Below are 19,560 nucleotides of genomic sequence, written 5' to 3'. Positions count from 1 at the left end.
CTCTGGGTAATCTCTTTTTGCCCTGCCCCCCATCCTTCCTGTTTGAGGCTGAATTTTGGCCCATTGACCATTTAAATCTAAATGGGGGGATATTTGCAGGGCAGGTTATTTTAGCTGCTAATGAGCCTCCTGATGTTATGCTACCAGGTGGGGCCGGCTCCCCTGGGTTGGCAATCCTGCTAGGAGTGATTCCTGGGTGCTGGGGTTTTACATGAACAGCCACAGTTTTCTTCTTCTTGTTATCTCTGGAAAACCATATGCCTCTAAGTGACCAGTGGGGGCTGGGTGTTTTTTTTTTCTTTTTCCTTTTCTTTTTTATTTTCCCAAAAAAGCACTTGTGTGGGGAGAAGAAGATGCTGTGCTTTTGCTCAGAGAAAGGGAGTCTGACAGCTTAGCACTGCTCAGAGACAGGAAAATTACTTTGCCTAGTGAACGTTCTGAAGAGATGAAATAACAGGGCATGATCAAAATCCTCTGTTTAAAAGAAGAGCTGTCTCACTCCTGCCAAGCCAACACTTTCATTGTTTTGCTCATCTTTTGCAGAATAACCTTAGAGAAGGAACAGTGGAAATGTCCGTAAATGTGTTTTGCTAAGGAAAAAGAAGATTAAGGCTGTAATCCATGTTGGCAACCAGAGGAAAAATCTCTGCCCCAACAGATAAGTGGTGGTTTATTATGGGCATATCCTTGCTGGCACTTGCCTGTTTCACCTGCTGGAAAAAGGAGTTGTCACCTGCAGCTCGGCGCTGTCAAGCGCCACCCAGCAGCAACGCGGCTGCCATTTGGGTGGTGTGATACCAACCCCGCGCTTCCCCCAGCTTGTTTGCAATAAACAGAGCTATGTTTTGAAGGGAATGGCATCGTTGTTTAAGAAAAACAGAGAAAGATGAATTATACGCTGAGCCAGAAAAGCACCAGAGCCAGCAAAGATAATCTCTGAGCTGGCATGCTGCAGCCCCCTGGGTTTTGCGGTGCTGGGAGAAGTGGCTGGCAGGTTGTTATCCCACTGCCAAGGGATATGGGGAGGTGGACATGGTGCTTTGAATCACAGGTTTTTCTCTGCCTCACATTTTGTCTTTCTACCTTGTGGCTGTCTCAGAGGGAGCGGAAAGCTGGAGTCACCTCTGCATCTCAGGGGCAAGAGAAAGTCACCTTACCCACCCAGACCTTGTAAATAGTCCCCTCCTCCTTTCAAAACCTGTGCCTATGGTTTTGTCCTGCTCTGTTTCAAAGCAACTGCTGCCACAGAGCGGGCCCAAGCCTGCTGCTCCCTCTGGCCTGCAGGGCTCGGGGTGAGGGGCTCCGGGGAAGCAGGGGTCTGGCGGCATCGCCCTGCTGGCAGGGCTGCTGCGGGCAGGCAGCGGGGAGGCCGCCCCCCGGGCTCCCAGATGTGGCTCCTGCTAAAGCCCTGCAAAAAAAACCTGGCATGGGAATAGCTCTCTGGGATTCCCCTTTCCTGCCAGTCCTCTCCAGGGCTGAGCCACTTGTTTATCTTGTGGGAGAAGTCCGCAGCCACAGTTAGCTTTGCGTATTTGATCCTGTCTGAGGTCATTTCTTTTCCTATCTATCTGCAATATTTCTATTGCAAGGGCTTACAATTGTTTAATTGAGGTAACACTTACAATTGCTCAATGAACATATTACTTGTATTGTTCCCCGTGATCTCAAATACAAATGTTGTGGCAGTCACCTCTTGTTTGTGGGCTCAGTGACAGAGGCGCCAATAAACAAGCGGCAGAGCTAGCCATGGGCGGCACTGCACAGCCGGTGCCGGCAGAAGGCCTGGGAGCCAGGCACGGTGCTACCAGCCCTCCACCGAAGGCAGGGTTAGCACCGAACACCTCCAGGACATCTGCTGAGATGGCTGCAGTCAGTTTTGGTGCACAACCCACAGCAGCAAATTTCATTTTTTAAAGGACGCAGTACCTGATGCCTTCGATTCCTATTGAATAACCTTGGGGCTGTGGGTGTGCGGCACTCCTGAAATTCAGGCTGTGCTTGAATGGGAAAGGGCAGACAGGCGTATGACGGGAATGATCAGAGGTACGCAATGCTGTCTGTATGGGATGAGACTGAATCAACTGCAGCCTAGAAAAGGGAGGACTCTGGGCTACGGCAGAAGTCTACAATGTGACGAATAGCAGGAAGAAGGGCAGCAGTTGCTCATAAGAGGCGAGCTGAGGGATGTTAAATGAAATCATCAGGCAGATATTCTTTAAGGCATAGAGGAGGAAGTCTTTTTTTCACACAATCATAATTAATTGGTGGAACTCATTGCCACGGGATGCTTCAGGTGCCAAAACTATACATTGGTTCAAAAAGCAATTAGGCAAATTAATGGGACAGCAGTCTATGGAGGCCTGCTAGAGCTGCTGCTGCAGATGCAGCCTGTGGCTCGGGAATTCCATGGGCTGCCGAGCACTGGGGCTTGCAGGGTTGCACCAGGCCTGCCCCACTCTTCCCCCCATAGCCCCTATGGGCCAGAGCCGCAGAACAGCTGTAGTGTGTCTTCTCCTCCCTGGGCTCGCCGCGCCGGACTGGAAATAGTCCTCCGTGAGGACTTTTTTCAAATGTAAAAAGCAAGGGACTTCTGGATATTATAGCGAGGTACTGGGAGGGAGGAGAACTTGGCAGCTCTCACTTCTCTGAGATGCATTATTGTGGGAGCATAAATTGGGGGAGCTATGTTTTTGCCTTCCGCCCCCTCCCTGACTTCAGGCTGGCAGCGCTGCTGCCTGACCAAAGGCAAGCCGAGCCACCAGGAAAGCCAAGGGTGGGGGTGCCGACATGGGGCGTGCGAGGCTGGGGGTCAGCGGGGCAGAGAGGGGAGACGGGATCGTGTTAGCTGCTCTAGCTGCACCCTCAGCATTGCATCCGTACACCTGGACACCTTGCCCTTCACCCCGGCACGCTCTGTTTCATTGTGGGATGTGCAAGTGCCACTAGGTGCAGGTGTAACATCAAGAAATTGCGAGGAAACAGCCCCCACGTATATACAGATGGGGGGGGGGGTGTCTGCAGGCTGTGATTAAAGTTCAGTGCATTTACATTTTAAATGCTTCAGTACTCAGTCAGTTTAGATAGCTTAATCTTTGAGAACTAGATAGCTTAATCAGACAGAAATAGAAGCTGCACAAAGAAGGATCTGTAAAACCCCAGGGCTCTGGGCACGGGAGCCCCAAGCTTGACTTCATTTTTGTTTAATGCAGCAGTTTGATACGCACTTTTTAGACAAGCATAAAGACAAAGTGCCGGAAAGAGATTTCATGTGTGGAGATATGTAAAACAAGACCTGTGATTTGTTTATTATATTAAAGAACACAGCCAGAGTTTTAGGATAAAAGGGTATAAAATAAATGGCATGGGAACCCAAACAGCAGCATTTTTTGCCTGGCAAAGAGAGAGGTAGGACGTGGATTGTGTCAGGTCGCCTCTTCTGCACCTGCCTGGGGTTAAAGCGATGCTGACGTTGGCCCTAGGTCTGCCCTACCCAAAGGTCTCTTGGTGCTTTGCAAGGAGTCACGGTTTTGGATGGGCTTTTGTATGTGGCCGTTCAGACCCACTGTGCTGCATGTAGGACACGGGAAACCTGATGGGGCATTCGCTGTGGCTGCAGCGGGCATCCCTCAGGGGCTACAGGCTTGGGGTCATAAGGCCACCAACTGTTCTGATAAGGGGACAGTCAATGGGTGTGACCTACAGAGCATAAATCCAGAGTGACTCCAAGGCTGTTTATTGCAAACCAAGAATTACCTTTGGAAATTGGTCTTGGAAAGTAACAGAGGTGCCAGCAGTGCTTACCTGTGACACAGCATTCCTGGGCTTCCATGGAAATTCATGAGCTCTGCTGTATAATCTGGTCTCTTACTCCTGGTTATCCTATCTCGATCACTTGGAAAAATCTGTATTCACCCAGGAAAAATGTACTTGCCCCAAGGTGTGCACACGTGGGATTATTTACCGCTGCTCCGGAAGGGCACAGCCGCTCCGCGCAGGACTGGGCAATGCGTGCCGCGCGGGGAAGCCCTGCACAGGCCGGGGGAGGCCATGCTCAGCCTTTCCACCACAGGAGAGTAGGCACTTGTTTCACAGAACTGAGAGAAGTTGTTGTAAGGAAATACTGGAAGGATCTGCAAGGTGCAAGGGCATCTCCTATGCCCTTCATTCATCTCTTGTTTTTTTTTTTTGTTTAAACTCTCCATCCAGTTAATATACTTCTTCCTTCATTGTTTCTTTCCTCTGTTTACTCTCTTTTCTCTCTCTTCTTCCTCTAGTGATGCTTGAGAAGCACTCATTTCAGGCAGTCCCTTCTCCCTTGTACCTTCTCGCTTGCTCCAAGCGCACTCAGCTAGGCTCCCTCTCCTTCCCCTTTGCCTGTTTTCTGCTTCGAGGATGGCCCTGGGGTTTGTCTCTGCAAACAAGCCACCCCTGGCAGGCCGATGGGAGCTCCTTGGGATGCAGCACTGCATCGTCACCCCCCTGCCCTCTCCCCAAAGCTGAAGCTGCGCTTTAAGGCCTGAAGCAAAGTGAAAATCTCTGCAGTTTCCATCCCCAGCCAGATAGCACAAGGTGGCAGGCAGGGAGAGGCTAATCTATTGGGGTCATTAAGACATGCAGAACTCAGCCTGTCCTAACGATCCCCTTTGAAATCCTATATGTGTATAATTCATCTTGTGCTCTGGTGGATCCTGCCTGAAACTGGTATTGCAGTTCTAAGCATCTGCTTTTGCATTCAGTACTTTGAGGTAGTTTACATAAACGGGTGGCTTTAATTTGGGCTCCCATTGTAGCTGCCTCGCAGCTGTGTGGGGCTGGGCCACCGCCACCCAGTTTTTGACAGGGGCAGACTTATGGAGGGCATAAGGGGCCGTGGCTCCCTCCCGGAGCTGTCGGGGAGGCACCGGCAGACACAGCACATGCTCTGCAGCAGGGGATGGGGCAGCTCTGCGGTGCCGCCTGCCCTGCTCCCCCCAGCCCTTCCTGCCACTCGGAGGGGTCTGTGCCACCCTCGCCACGTGCAACGGGGTCGCAAAGGCGACGATGGTCTGCATCAGCCCGTGAGGGGCACCGAGACCTGGCTGGAATAGCTTTCAAAGAGAACTGGCTCTATTTGTACAAGGGTTTGTTTGGTTTCCTTTATGAATGACTTTGAAGGATCAAATTATTCCCAGAACATGCTTTCGAGGCTGATCGGATTCCCATTAGCCATGACCTTCCCCGCAGCTGGTTGTTGGCTCCCCTGGCCTGTTCCACATCAGGGTGGAAATGGCTTGTGGCAGGGTGTGGGACTTCCTGCACCAGCGTATCGCTCCGCAGCATCTACCACAGCACCGCTCCGATCTTGATTTGGGGTCTTTAGATGTGACCACAACAGACGCCTCGGGAGAGGCAAGGCGAGCCACTTCTAGGCATGAGCATTTCTGCTGTCGAGTGGCACCAGCTTTATTTTGGCAAAGCAAATACAGCTTTCACATGTGAAGGCAGGGCAACGAGAGGCTTCCCTGGCAATTGTGCTTTCATCGTTACCCAGCGAAAGGGTCCCAGGAAAAAGACGCTATCCTGCTGCCTGCAGGGTGTTTCACACCGCTCTAACCAGCTTTAATTTCAGCAGCTTGGCATAACTGGGTGTGTGTGTATGTGTTTCATGTCTGCCTTTGCAGTCCGGCTCTGGAGACTTTGCTGGAGCTTGTGGCCTGGAGCCTGCGTGCGCAGCAGACTAACATGAACGAATGACAGGAAGATTTGTGATAATTGAACACTTTCTCCAACACTTAGAGCAACTGCATTGATCTCAGCTCAAAGCGAAAGCTTTCATGGTAAACAATAAATAACAGATGCTGGACTTACTTACTTACTTAAAAACAGTCTCTCATCTGTCCCGAGAGGACACACAACTTCTTTGTAAGTGCAGGAACCACTCCTGGTGGTTACAAAGCAGAGAAGAGGAGGAAGGGAGGAGAAAACAGCACCACCATGTTTATTGCTGAACAGTGTCAATGGGCATGCACACACAGGGAAGACACCTCACCTCACATCTTTCCTGGCTAGACGTTAAAACTGCTGTTAGAGCTGGCTAAAAAATTGGTTTTGGAGTTTGGCGGCCCAAGAGAAAACCCGAGACATAAAATGTTGTTTCTGGCAGACTCATGAAGTAAGGGGTCATTCTGCCTCCAGGTCAGCTCTCCTCAGTGTCACCCATAAGCTGAGCAGCAGGGCCCAAACAACCCTTTGCCATTTCATCCAGGTGACCCTTCTCACGTGCCGGCAGTTTTTAGCCAGGCTTTGCTCTCCCTCAGGCAGGGAGCAGTACTTTTCCCAGCTGAGCCCTGGTATCCAACAGCACTGGCCTGGCAGCAGCCTGGCACTGGCAGCGCGACTACCCCTGTGCCTGGCTGGGCTCACAGTTTTGGCAAGCAGCTACCATGGGGCAGAGGCTGCTCTTACAGCTCCCTATCCAGCCGCCCGTGCTGGGAGGCAGGGAGCTGTGTGTAGGCAGTAGTTACAGGGTCACTGTGCCCCGGTTATTCCCATCAGCATGTGGACTCTTGAGAGATGCCGCCTGAGTCCAGGCATCAGCTTGGACCAGCGTAAACTTGTCAGAGGACAAGAGATTTATTAGTCTCTCTCCCCCCTACATCAGCCAGTGGGCAAATCCAGCCTGCCCTTTAGTGAGGAAGGGTGGTTTGCCCAGTTCCCCAGCTAACTGGAAGGTGCTGCAAACTATGGCCACATGACAGAGATTTGGTGGTGTTAGAAGTCCTCCCCCTGCTGAAAGAGCCTCTCTTCCTCCTGCTCCCAGTACAAAGCACTGCCTTCCAGTGAAAAAAGTGCCTTTCTTTCAGGTCACTGTAGCAGGGGGACGTGCCCTGTACTCGGCTGTGCTGTGTTAGTGAGGGTCTCTGGGTGGAAACAGAGACAGCAGCTCCCCTTGCGCCTCTCCCCACATGCTGCGACTCACCTGCTCTCCTCTTTCATTCCCCACCAGGGATGCAAGACAAAGACCCTGAACAGCAGAACTGATTTATGCTTGCTTTTTTATTCAAAGACACGGTAAGATGTTGCAGCTCATAGGCAGGATTGTCTTTTAAATGACAGGTGACCTGAAACTGACTGTCAGAAATCCTCCAATTGCTCCCTGTCGTGTCCCTAGCACAGGTGCCAAAACCCCCCCATTCCCTTTTTCTCTCTCTCTCTCCCCCTTCTTCTATTTCTTGCAGCAAGCTCTTTGGCTGCACCACACTGTATGAACTTGTAGTAGGATTAATGTGAGTTGAAGCCTGAGGCTGTATTCAGCTCAGATTTATGTCAAAAGGCACGGGGTCCACTGTGCTGGAAAGCAGGCAGGCCGGCAGCGGCTGAAAGTGCTCATCGTCACCACTGCAGTGTGGATGTGCAGGAGATGATAATGTCAGGCTTGGGGAGCCAGGAGCTGGGGATCCCCTGAACAGGACTCTCACATGGCTCTTCCTCTGCGTCAGTGCCAGGGTGACACCGTCCCCTTGCACCAGTGAGGATGAGGGAGGATCTTCTTCATAGGTACCATGAACGAAGGTTGAATTGAGCTTTTGGGCAGTCAGACTCTGCGTGCTGGCTCCCAGCACCTGTAAAATTGGGGAGTGCAGGAGCCAGAGGGGGCCCCCAGAAGCGCAAGGCCACCATGTGTCTCTTACAGGGCACAGGCAAAGCTCGCAAACCCCCTCGAGCCACGTCTGCTCTTGGGGCAGGCTTCGGCACGCTTAGCCCTGCAACCTGCATGCTCTTGCAGAGCCACCTGGGCTGCCAGCTGCCCAGCCGGGACGCACAGGGCTCAGCGCCACCCGTGTCCAGCTCCTCCGGCACCGCAGACGTGATGGGCTGGGCTTGCATGAGGGTACCTGAGTTTTCCCTCTCCAAAGGGTGCGCCGGGGGAGCTGGAAGTCCTGACCAAAGGCCGGTGTGTGAGCGCGCTGGGTGGCTGACGAGTCTCGGCAGGTCTGGAGGCAAGCCTCCTTGGTGGCGCGGGTGATGGTGCAGTGCGGGACCTGGGAAACGGAGCACCGCTGCACGTTTTAGAGGATGGCCAAGGAGGCTTTAACGTGATGGCGCCACATCAGGGCTGCCATTTGCCTAAGTCAGGTAGCACAGCTGAAGTCAAAAGCTGAATTACCCTTGGCTAAGGATGCTATTTAAGTTTGCCTAAAGCCCAATAGGGTAGAAAAAGAAGAGTTTTATTTTCCAGCTTCCCAACATCAAATTTCAACTACAGTAGACACTGTTTTGCTTTCTGAAGACAAAGTTAATTTTCAAATTAGATTAGAAATCATTAAGAAGCTATTTCTGTTCATTACAGTGGGGTAATACATGGCTAGACTCTTGAAAGTTACCAGTCTCCTCAAAATTGTTCACCAGGCACAGAGGGCCCAGTTTTTCTCAGGCTATAATCCTACAGCTTCAGTCCTGCGTGCTCCCTGAAGCTCTCTGTAAGGCATCGGATGGTCACATCACGCTTCTGTGCCTGCCTGTAGCAAGGCTCACTCATACTTCCGTGTAGTAATAACGTGGCTACCCGATGTCGCCTGTCACGGGCAGCTAAGCAATGTGACACCGGTGACTCACCCCACATTCCTGGGAACACCTTGGCCACAGACACGCTTCTGTGAGTGTACCACACCCCTTCCTGCAGGCTTTACCGCACCTTGACTGAAAAGCATCTTAGTATTGCTGGCTTGAGAAAAGTGGTCCTCCGACAGGTTAGCCACTGGGCTACCGTTATAGAAACCTAGGACTGTATGACCCGCTTTGCATCATGTACCATTGAAACATCTTAATATCTTAATGGTGTTTGCCTGCAGACACACGTGGAATAAAGAAAGTGAGAGATGATATACTGTACCTCTGTAGATACATCCACTTGATTAGGTAAATAAAAAAATAGGCTTATTTTGGATGATACATTTACGCTTGGACAGAAACAGCGTATTTGCAGATTCATCCAATGATTTATTAATGTTTTTTTTTTCTCACATGAACATGTACTTTGTGTAAGTGCATTGCAAAGTTTAAGATCTGATCCTGTTTTCACTCTAGTTTCTCCGAAGTTTATATTGGACCCACTGTAGTGCAGATTTAGCTAATCTCTATTCCCATTTCAACACATAACCTAAATAATGTTAAATGTTACAAGCTCTGGTTGTATTTGCATTCTGCTCCCAGCTCACTGCAGTCCATGATAGTTGTCAACAGATATAATTCAAATTTAGCCTGACAATCTGCAGCCTGAAAAATTTTTAGATGTTGCCATTACCTGATTTGCTAATATCTTTCATTTTTACCTTTTCCCCCTTTTGTTTCCACATTCATTTACCTCCTCTGCTTATAGCATCTTTAAGAAGTTATAAGCACATTTCCTGCCACCATACTTGTTTAGCTATGGAAGTGTTTATAGGTAAACTAGTTTACAAAATAAACAGGATGGTTTTAACCACCTTTATGGTGGGATAATCCCTTCCGCTGTGGGGAACGGAGCACACTTAACCCTGCCCGCTTCCAAAGAGATGGAGACAGATCACTGCCAATGCTCTGTGTAAACAAGACTGGCAGTGTCACTTCTCTCAGGCGGTGCGTCCCAGGGCTGCGAGTTTCCACAGCACCGCTTTTCAGCCTCTCAGCACCACTACCTGTGCAAGATGAGAGTGACAGTCGTTTTGCTGCCAGATGTGCCTGCATTTTGATTGTTTCCCTGAAATTTCTGCACTGTCTGGACCATGAGGTCAGGATTTTATTTTCCTACTGTTTTTCCCTGTGTTTCTCTCTCTCTGTTGCAGTACCCCTTGCCAAGGAAGACAGGCAGTTTCGTGTGCAGTTTGCTGTCATTGGATCGTTTGAAAGGCTGGAGAGGCAACCACGGGGAAGCAGAGATGCTTCCCGCCTCTCTCCCATGTTCTCAGGAGGCTGTCGATGAGCAGAAGGGTTTCACTTCAGGGCCAAGAGCTGCCAGACCCCCCGTTCCCTAGATAACCAAAAGAAGCAATTACAGAGGAGGCTTTTCCACCCCATAAACTGTGGGGCATGCAGAAGCTTCTCCTTTTGTTTCCCAAACTCATTTCTGGCTGCCAAATCTACCCAGACTGACATCATCTTCAGCTAAGGGTGAATCAGCGCAGTTGGGGAGTACGGTTTTGCAATCTCTTAAGGACAATTCGCCGCAGCTTGTCCCTGTATCAACTGGCCAGGGAAACAACATTAGTGCCCGGTAAGCAAGAAACATGTTTAAACCTGTGACTTAGGCAGTGCCGCGGATGCTGCAGCTGTGCACATGGCCCGGGAGGAATTTTGTTGCTCAGCTCCATCTAGTGGCACCGTCTTTGGAAAGATGTCTGCGGCTGTGGGAGGGTACACGGCCCATGGGGGCCGTGGGTGTCCCTCATCAGGCGTATTTAATTATAGCTTTTCTCCCTTGGGATAGATGCATGAGTAAGTGTGCATATTGGTGTGGATCTCTATAGTAATACATACACAAAACGGTGCAGAAGGATTGAAATGATGCAGAACCACCAAAATTAGGCACAAAGCTCCTCTACGTTACCCCTTGTTCTCCTGTAACCCTTCTGCTTTCTTTAGGGGATGTTTTGCTCAGTTGCTGCATCTTGTCTCAGTCAGAAGCTGAGCTCTGGGACCACCGCTGGGTGTGCCTGGGCAGCTCTTCATGAGACAGGTCTTAATCCTGAACAAGGGTGCTTCCTGCTCCTGAAATACAATAAATAATAATCCAAAAGAGGTGGTGAGGTGTGAGAGCAACCAAAGCAGGCATGATCCTAAGTAGCAGTTTGGGTCTGGAATCTGTCTGGGGAGCATTTGGGCTGGGTCTCAGCTCCAGCCCCAGAAAAGACCTGGCCAACAAGCCTAGATATGGAGTCACAAAATGCTCTTTATTCCTGGCTGGGGATCAGCTGGGCTTCAGCAAACCTTGGAAAGTCAGTTCAGCTCCAGGAGCCAGAATGGATAAGATTCATGTCAACCTGTTGGCAGGTTGTAACACTTTTTCTTTGAATTTTTGTATTTCCCATGGCAACTTAACATAAGGGAACCAGAAAGTGAGAGTGACTCAAAGCAATGGAGAAGAGATAATGCCAAAATCAGCAAGATTGTGAAAAGCCTATTTGCATTTTTCCCCAGGGATGCTTGTTTTTAATATAGAGAGGTGCTAAAAGTAAGGATATTTGCTTATAATGACATGGGTTTGATTAATGACACCCTCAAATAGGAATTTCTTGGACATACTATTCCATCTGGAGATCGGAGTGCGTAGCAGGGATTCGCACTCTGCACTTCGCTGAGTAGAGGCATGTTTTGAGTGGCTCCGTGAGTCCTCAAGATCAACAAATCCATATGAAAGTAATTCTCAGCTTTTACATGCTGCAGAACCTTTCAACTTCAAAGTGCTTTGCGCGCATTAACTCATCGGAGATGCGTTCCGTCATGAAACTGTTATGCCTTTGTTTTTTTGTACCACGCTATTATATATATTAACCCGGTGCCTAGAGGGCCAACTGAGCTCAGGGCTCTGCTGTGCATAGACAGAATAAGAAAACAACTTATCTCTGGATGAGTTCATGATCTACAAAAGTAGCAATGGGTAGGAAAGGAGAGAGAGGCAGAGGGAAGTGAAGTACGCCTCGTGTCACTCAGCTGGCAGCTTGTGGGGCACAGGCTTTCTGAGTTCGAAGCCACCATGCAATCCCTTGCCTTCCCTGCCTCCTGTTAATGTCAAAGTTGGCAAGAAAGCCCGACAGCCATTTTGTCTCCAGCTCAGAACAGGCTAACACAGACAAAATTGTATACGAGACCCTCTCACTAGACTTTTTCTTGGGTTGTTTCCTTCTGGTCCCTCAATCCAAACTAAGGGTTATTCTCATTGAAATCACTCTTTACACTCATATATTAAAAAAATCCCTCAGTTATAGTGTCCACTGTCTGTGACCTCAGCTGGACGACTCGCGCATCTAACTTAGAGGGCTGTGTGTACATACACATGTGCTGAAGTGGAGATTATGTCAGGTCCGACATTTCTCTGCTACAGATTACTGTTGTACCTGCACTGCAGTGTCTTGAGAGCTTGGGCGCAGAGCAAATGGACGGTCTTGTGAAATCTGAAATGCTGCTAGAAAAGCTTTTCTAGCAGCTTAGATAGTTAATTTGTTCAATGTTTTAAAGATACAAAAGAAGAGAAAAATAACAAATGTTATTCTTACTAGCAGTACTTAGTGTAAAGAATTTGCCCATGCCAGTGAGGAGCAGTGCCATATGTCCACAGTAAAATCAGAAATGTGCATGTGAAGTGCTAGAGGGCTGTGCAACCTGAGGCATCTTGGCTGGGGGGAGGGGGAGAAAACGCAAGGAAGCTGCAAATACAAATAAGTTGGTTGCAAGCCATGTGTTGCAAATAATATCTCAGAAGACAATAGGTACAAGAGCATATGTCCAGGTATCGGGTATTGAACCGCATGCCAGGGTTGGAGACTTGCTACCAGGACCCTTGAAGCAGGGGGACCATTATCGTCCCAAGAGTCATTCTGTAGCAAATCAGCCCCGAGGATCAGGTAGGCCCTAGGAGTTGACTACAGACTGGCAACCTTCCTGTGGGATTTGACTCTCACTTCTAGTTCTGTAGCAGATCTCTGGAGGATGGTTCTGCGGCAGCCTGGAAAGGCTGGCATTTCAAACTCCCTAGGCAGACACTTTGCTCTTAGAATAATTTCCAGTGTGTTTTAGAGTATTACCTTAACCTCATTTCCACAGCTACCTTATTCAGCTTATATTTTATCCTCCTCTCTCCTACCCTGTACAAGGAGAGTATAAGTCGTTTTGGGGCAGAGGCTTGTTCTGCTTTTACCTGCTTAACAAAATAAGGCCCCACCTTGAGGGGCCCTAGGCACTGTCCTAATAAATAGGCTGAATTAATTGCACGATCATCACCTTTAACCATGTGGGAGGAATAATGCTAGTGGACCTTTTTCTTCTGTTGTCAGTTTTCCAAAGTTTGCTTTGGATGTTCATGGCAATTCAGGCATGTGCCATAGAACTTGCCCATGCAATCTATCTTGGTGAAGAGCCCCACTCCTATGGCTTGTGTCTTTTCTGGGGCTTGACACCATTTTTTTAAAAGTAGTCTTCTGCTCCTGTGACTCAATTCCTTCTGACGGCTATCTGTCCCTCTAACCAGTTTGACACTGGCTTGTCAATGGCAATCAGGAACAGACAAAGAGCAAATCCACAAATTCTCTAAATTGCGGAGAAGCAAATAAATACTTGTAAAGATTTTGCTTCATTTGCACTTTGCCTTTATGTAATTTATCATCTTTCAACATCTTGCCTGCACTTTTTAATTACTGCAACCCTTCCATCATTTTTGTAATTTTAAAAAAGCCAATTATATGACAATCTTGATTGCCTAACAATTGTAGTAAAATGTGCACATGTGTAAGTAAGAATGATTGTTCTTTCTTGTTTGTTTTTGTACTATTCGCCTTTCAGATTTCTAGGTTATATAATTGTTCCCTTTGGCTTGCAATCAAGTTTTCAGATTAACGATGGCTCTGCTGTAGCGCACTGGGGAGTTGACATATGGCTAATCCACCTGACAGGCTCTGGCTCCTCATTCCTTAAAAGCATGTGGATAGAGGATTTTGCTGTTAAAATGGCACTGAGAGTCATGTATCAAGTGAAATCAAGGCCCCGATCTCCATCTCTAAACCAGCGCTAAGAACAACAAGTTCAGTGCTGGAATACAGTGCTGCTACTCCTCTTGCAAGATGGGCTTGCGGGTACGTAGGAGTCTCAGCTCCCTCTGGCTACTGGGGTGATTATACATGCTTAGCGATTCTGAAAAGCAGACATGTATAAAACCCAAACCCACCTTTGTTTTCCCCAAAGTAATCATAATTGAAAAACATCCTTTTGAGCCCTTCTCTTAGGTATGTAGGACATATGATATTTTGTGTCCTACCTCCAGAGAAACCTTACCAGTGAGGTTTCCATGCCTCAATTTATTACTTGTCGTTACTTATGCATATTGGCAGAGTATCTGGCAGACTTTCCAGCAGGCTGTGACACCAAAATGGCGAGCACTGAACAAGCAGAGATGACAAGATGGTTCATACCTTTTAAGGGGTGTAAAACTGAGACAAAAAGTCATCTGAAATGTACACTTATCGTAAGCGTATCTTAAGACAACACTTGAGTGTAAGGACGCGACTAGCTTGTGCCCACAAGTATTTGCAGGAATGCAGGCCCAGGTCCACCTGCACAGCCCATCAAGCAAGGTTTTTTTGTGGGTATAAGGTATGTGTGTCCATTAACAGCAATTTGCAAGGGAGAGACCTGATAAACAGCTCCTTTACCAGCTGTTGTTGGATCATTGACACAATAAGCTAACAGAAAAACAGCTTCTTAAAAAATGCTTCTTAGATGCCCCTTTAGATGGAGAAGGGCAGGCTGTTCTGGAACATGGATTTGCATTCCCCTCTTCAGAGGGAAGGTGCTTGCAGAGTTCAAAAGACAAGTATTAAACAGCAATGCTAAGAAAAATGCTATTTTCAGGATTTGGAAAGAGGATTATAAAAAGCAAAAGGCTTTGAGAAGGGCTGAGGAAACCAAGAATACAATTTGATTATTAGATCACTTTGCAGGTAACAAAAAAACCCCAAACCTGTCATAAAAATTACAGGATGTACGAAAGAAAACAACTGGGAAACACTAAGATGCTGTCTTCCCTGTGAATAATGATTAGTTCGTTGCTATCAAAACAAGACATAAACAAAGCTATGCCAAAGTGATCCTGTATAAAGAAAGGATAAAAGTGTACAGTGGTGGGAAGAAATAAGGGAAGGAAGGAAGGAAGGGTTTGGCTTGCTGGTGCTGCAGGTGGGGAAGCAGCATGAGGACTGAGGATACTCCCGGAAGAGATGGGGGAAGGGGTGCACTTCTTGGGTGGAAAAGACAGAGAACAGGAGTCAGTTCAGACCAGGTTTGAAGTCTGCAGGTTAGCCATCATTAGATTTTATAGCTTAGTTCCTGCAGATGTTGAGAGTCAAGATAAGGAGTTGAGACATTACATTAAAAATGGAGTTAGTTCACCTACTGTAAGCAGCAGCTCTGTGATATAAAAACCCATATGCTTTCATTTAGCTCATTATATCAGTTAAGTGGTTGAAGGAGGCAATGCATCCAAGGACATCTGAAGATATTATTGTAGCTCTTTGTTGCACCCACTTCAGTGTGGTCCTACCACTAAGCTTTGGCAGCAATTCTTAGAATAAAATTGCATTTTTTTTTTTAATTATATAGCAAATTTGCAGGCCTAGATCTCACAGCTGGGGGCAGAGGAGGGGCTGCCTTTGACTTCTTTGTCAAAGTTGGGTTGGGTGCTAGAACTAAAAATGTTTGCCCTAAATGAATTTTCACTCTGTGGATTGATTTGACAGAAGGGGAACATCTGAGAAAACTCAGGTTGGCCGCTTTATGCTTAGCAACAGGCAAACTTTGAAACTTGCATCCTTCACAAATACAACCCTGCATAAATACAAGCAGTTTTTCTTATGCACCCTCCTGCCGCGTAAGCCCCAAAACTCTATAAAAATGTGCACCGGGCATATACATCATTATTTTCTCCTTCTCTGCATAGGTCCCTGAAAGCCAGGAAGGACCTCCAGCCCAACACAGCTGTGGGCTGTACGGAAGAGCTCCATTCCGACTGAGTAGGGCATTACTTAGTAGTAGTAATGTACATTATTACTGCTGCTGTTTCGGGCTGTGGCAGCATGGGGAGGCCCTGGATGCAGCCATGCTAATTGCTGCCCTGGCACCAATGCCCTGAAGAGCCCGTGATCAACGACTGTAGCCTTGGCGATGAGAAAGGTCACAAAAAGCCAGTGGAGGCAGCCATTTCACATCGCTTCCCGTTAGCAGATGGCATTTACGGTGCTCTTTAGAGAGCACTTTAGAGTTTTTTCTCCTCCTGCTCGTTAATGGGAGAGGAGAGCCTGGCCAAGGTTTAATTAACGAAGGGTGTGGGTGGCAGCGGCCTGCAAGGCTGCAGCTGAGTTCCATCCCCGCTGGCCCTGGGCAGCGAGCAGGGCTTTGCTCTTGTGGTATAAATCCCCCAAATGGGATCTTCTCTGCTCTCTGGGGAGGTGCTGCTTCATTTAGGCCGTGAGGTATGGCCCTGCAAAGAAAATGCTGTTGATTGCAGGGCTGGCAGTGGCTCCTCTGACAGGAAAGCCGACTTCTCCTTTTCCTCACGGTCTCAGGGAGGAGGATTTAATCCTCCCCACGGCGCTGCCCTGCTCTTCGGACACGGCCTTCCTCCCCGGCGCAGGCCGCCCCTGAGGCGCCCCAGCCCGGGGCCGGCGCCAGGTCCCCCCTCACACCGGGGACGGCAGCGGCGGCCCGCGCCGCCCGCTGGGTGGCGCCAGAGGCCTCGCGGCGGGCGCGCCTCGCCCCCTGCCAATGGCCGTAACGGTCCCTGAGGGGGCCGGTAGCCATTTCCCCGCTGCCCCGCCGCGGCGGTGCGCGTTGCTGTTGTAACGTGCGGTGGTGTGCTGGGCGGTGTGACCGCGGCTACGTGTAGCCTCGGATGCCGGAGGGGACGCCCAGCCGTCGTTTAAAGCGCTGAGCGTCTCTCCGGCGGGGGGGGGGGCGTGTGTGTGGGGGGGGGGTTGCATCCATGAATGGCAATTTAATCCTGCAGATGTTTAATGTAGGGTGAAAGTCAGAGGGAGGTTGCGTGTTTCTACAAAATTCTGAGAGAGTATGTCGTGAGGCACGTTTTGGCCTTATGTTTCCAAACAGGCACAAGTTATTTTACAGGAAGAAAACAGTCTGTAGATTAAGGATTTGCAGGGTGTGTTTCTGAAGGTTTTCTTGCCCACTGGGGCAGAGGTAAAGCCCAAGTTACAGGGGAGGATGTGAGCTAATAATAAAAAAAAAAAAGTTCCTTTTAGTGTGATCCTGGGATTTTTCTTCAGATTAAAAAAAGAAAAAAGTGAAGTCATCCGTTACACTAATTTTATTTGAGAGGCAGGGAGTGTGGAACACATGTATTGGCCTGGCACAAGCTGTGCATCTTTTAGTAGCAGAGGAAGAGATGAGGTCAGGATTGAGAGCAGTTAAAATTCTGTGTTAGGGATGTGTTACAGCTATTCATCATGTGGATGTGGGTGATGTGTATTTCCCTGGGGTTTTAGGTATCTGCTTGAAAATGTTACTTTTTCTTTTATTACATTCATTAAAAATGGTCATGCCTACTCATCAACCTGCTTAAAGATATGTGGAGTATGTGTAAAGAAACCTGAGATGTGGTAGTGGGAGAAGATGAATCTTAACTGAGTGTAGGTGACTGATAAAAGACTTGGATCTTAGCATTGTGAGCGGGATCATGCAACTTCTGAAGTAAACTATGGGCACGTACCACAGGCTGAAAACTGGTGCTTTTGGCAGAGTTTCAATTTTGTTTTCCCCTTGATCTGAAGAGTCAGACCAAAGCTTCTGTTCTCCGTGAATACATCCAGTCTTGGTCTGAAAACACCAAGGAAAGATGAAAAATCTTCCCTCAGGTACTTTGCTCCTCTGGTTAATCACCTGGTAGATTTTTGGGTTTTGTCTGATTTCACAAATTAATTTTCTTGGCTTGAACCACTGAGGTTTTGTGTGTGTGTCTTTGCTGTGTTAAACATCTCTCTAATAACTTTCATTTTCTCCTTTTGAAGGAGTTATATACTGTAACCAGGTCATCTCTTTGTCTTCTTTTTGATAGCCTGAACAGCTGTAGCTCCATAGGCCTCTCCTGCAAAGCATTTTCTTGAGCTTTCACCTCTTCTTTGTGGCTCTTTCTGCCTCCTCCCCAGTTCTTAATCAAAGACCTGAGAAACAAGCTCCTCTTCTACTGCTTCTCCCCTCCCCTGCAGCACAATACAAACACAGGGATTGTACTTGCTCATTTTGCTTCCACAGACGTGTCTGTAATATCTTAATTTTGTGTAAACCCAAATTCTTTTCAAGTTCAAGTTTTCTAGAATACACTCTCATCCTGTGAGGCCTGTGCTTGTTATTCTTACATTTATTGTATTGTGTTTGCTTGAGTACTATGTGTTACTGAGCTTAATTTACTCATGATCAAGTCATTTTACCCTTTGTCAGTCGCAGTATGATAAACATGCATGTGTGTGTATCACACATACAAACATATACATGTGTTATGTACATGTCTGTTTCAAAGAAGAGGGAGGAAAAACCCCACCTTTATGGGCTTTGTACCCAGAATGAAACCCTGCAGAACCCCACTAAAAACTTCCTCAACTGGTTATGTTTCCCCACTCTCTCTGTGAGTCCACCAGTGAGCCAATTTTTAATGCATTTATTGTGCTTTCATTGGTGTAGGATAAGAGCTGCCTTTTTAAGTAGAGTACCCTGCAGCACTACGTCAAGTACTCTACTAAAGTTGTTACACTTTCATGATTATCATTAGCAATCAGTCCTGCAGTCTCAGAGAATGCAATCAGGTTTGTGAGTCAGTATCTATTTTCCACATAATTGGGTAGGCCAGCCCTACTTATGTTCCCATCCTTTCATTCTTTATTGATTGCATTGCATGGTTTTTGCCATTAGCTTGCCTTGCACTGGTGGTTATAGTAAATGGGTCAACCCATTCTCCTCTTCAGTATCAGTACAACGCTCCAGTCTTCTGGCTTGTTCCCAGTTTTTTGAAGGGGAATGTCTTCTCAGCATAATCAGAAGAGGTATGAAATTAGATACTACTGCAGCCCCTAAGTCTCATGAGCAACTTGATGCCAAAGGCCTGGATAAACAAAACATAGTCATGGCACTGATACTATTCTGTCAAATATCCTAGGGTTTGTTGATCCTCATGAATGCCTTGTGTCTCTAAACTTGCATTTGACCTTCACATTCCTGTAAATTTTATACTCTTTAAAACTGTAGTCTGGAAGGACAAATACTGTACTCTACAACAATGTGTTTTGCACAATCTGTAGCATATATTGAAACTCCATTTTTATTCTTAGGAATGTATTTTAGTCTCTTCACATGGACTGTAAACAGTAACTGAAGGACTGTCTGTATCATTTTACCAGGCTGTAATCTTTAACTGGGTTGTAACCAATTAATCTGACTAGGAGCAGACGCAGTTATCAGAGCAAACAGCCATCTGTTCATATCCTCCCTTTTAGCCACTGTACAAAGTAGTCTGAAAGATGCAGAGCAGGAGAGAGAATGGGTGGATAAACGGGCCTCCAGAATGATCCTCCAAAGCACCTTATCTTTCTTTTCAGTGAGAAAGGGATATGGATTGAATCCTCAAATCGCATTTGTAAAGAGCAGTTTCATAATTAATTTCTTTCTGCTTTGCCTCAGTCTACGAAGTTGGAGCTGTACCTTTTGCTGACTGAGAAACTCGCATTTCAGTGGCATGCAGTTTCCCATTCCCAAACCCTACGGATAGGTGCAGGCAGCCATCTTAGATTCCACGATAGGTTAAGCCTTATCCATTAATATCTGTAAAAATAA

This window comes from Nipponia nippon, unplaced genomic scaffold (genome assembly GCF_047370975.1).
Source record: "Nipponia nippon isolate SJK-2023a ecotype South Korea unplaced genomic scaffold, ASM4737097v1 scaffold_6, whole genome shotgun sequence".
Classification (NCBI taxonomy): Eukaryota; Metazoa; Chordata; class Aves; order Pelecaniformes; family Threskiornithidae; genus Nipponia; species Nipponia nippon.
Note: the sequence above shows the minus strand (reverse complement) of the source record.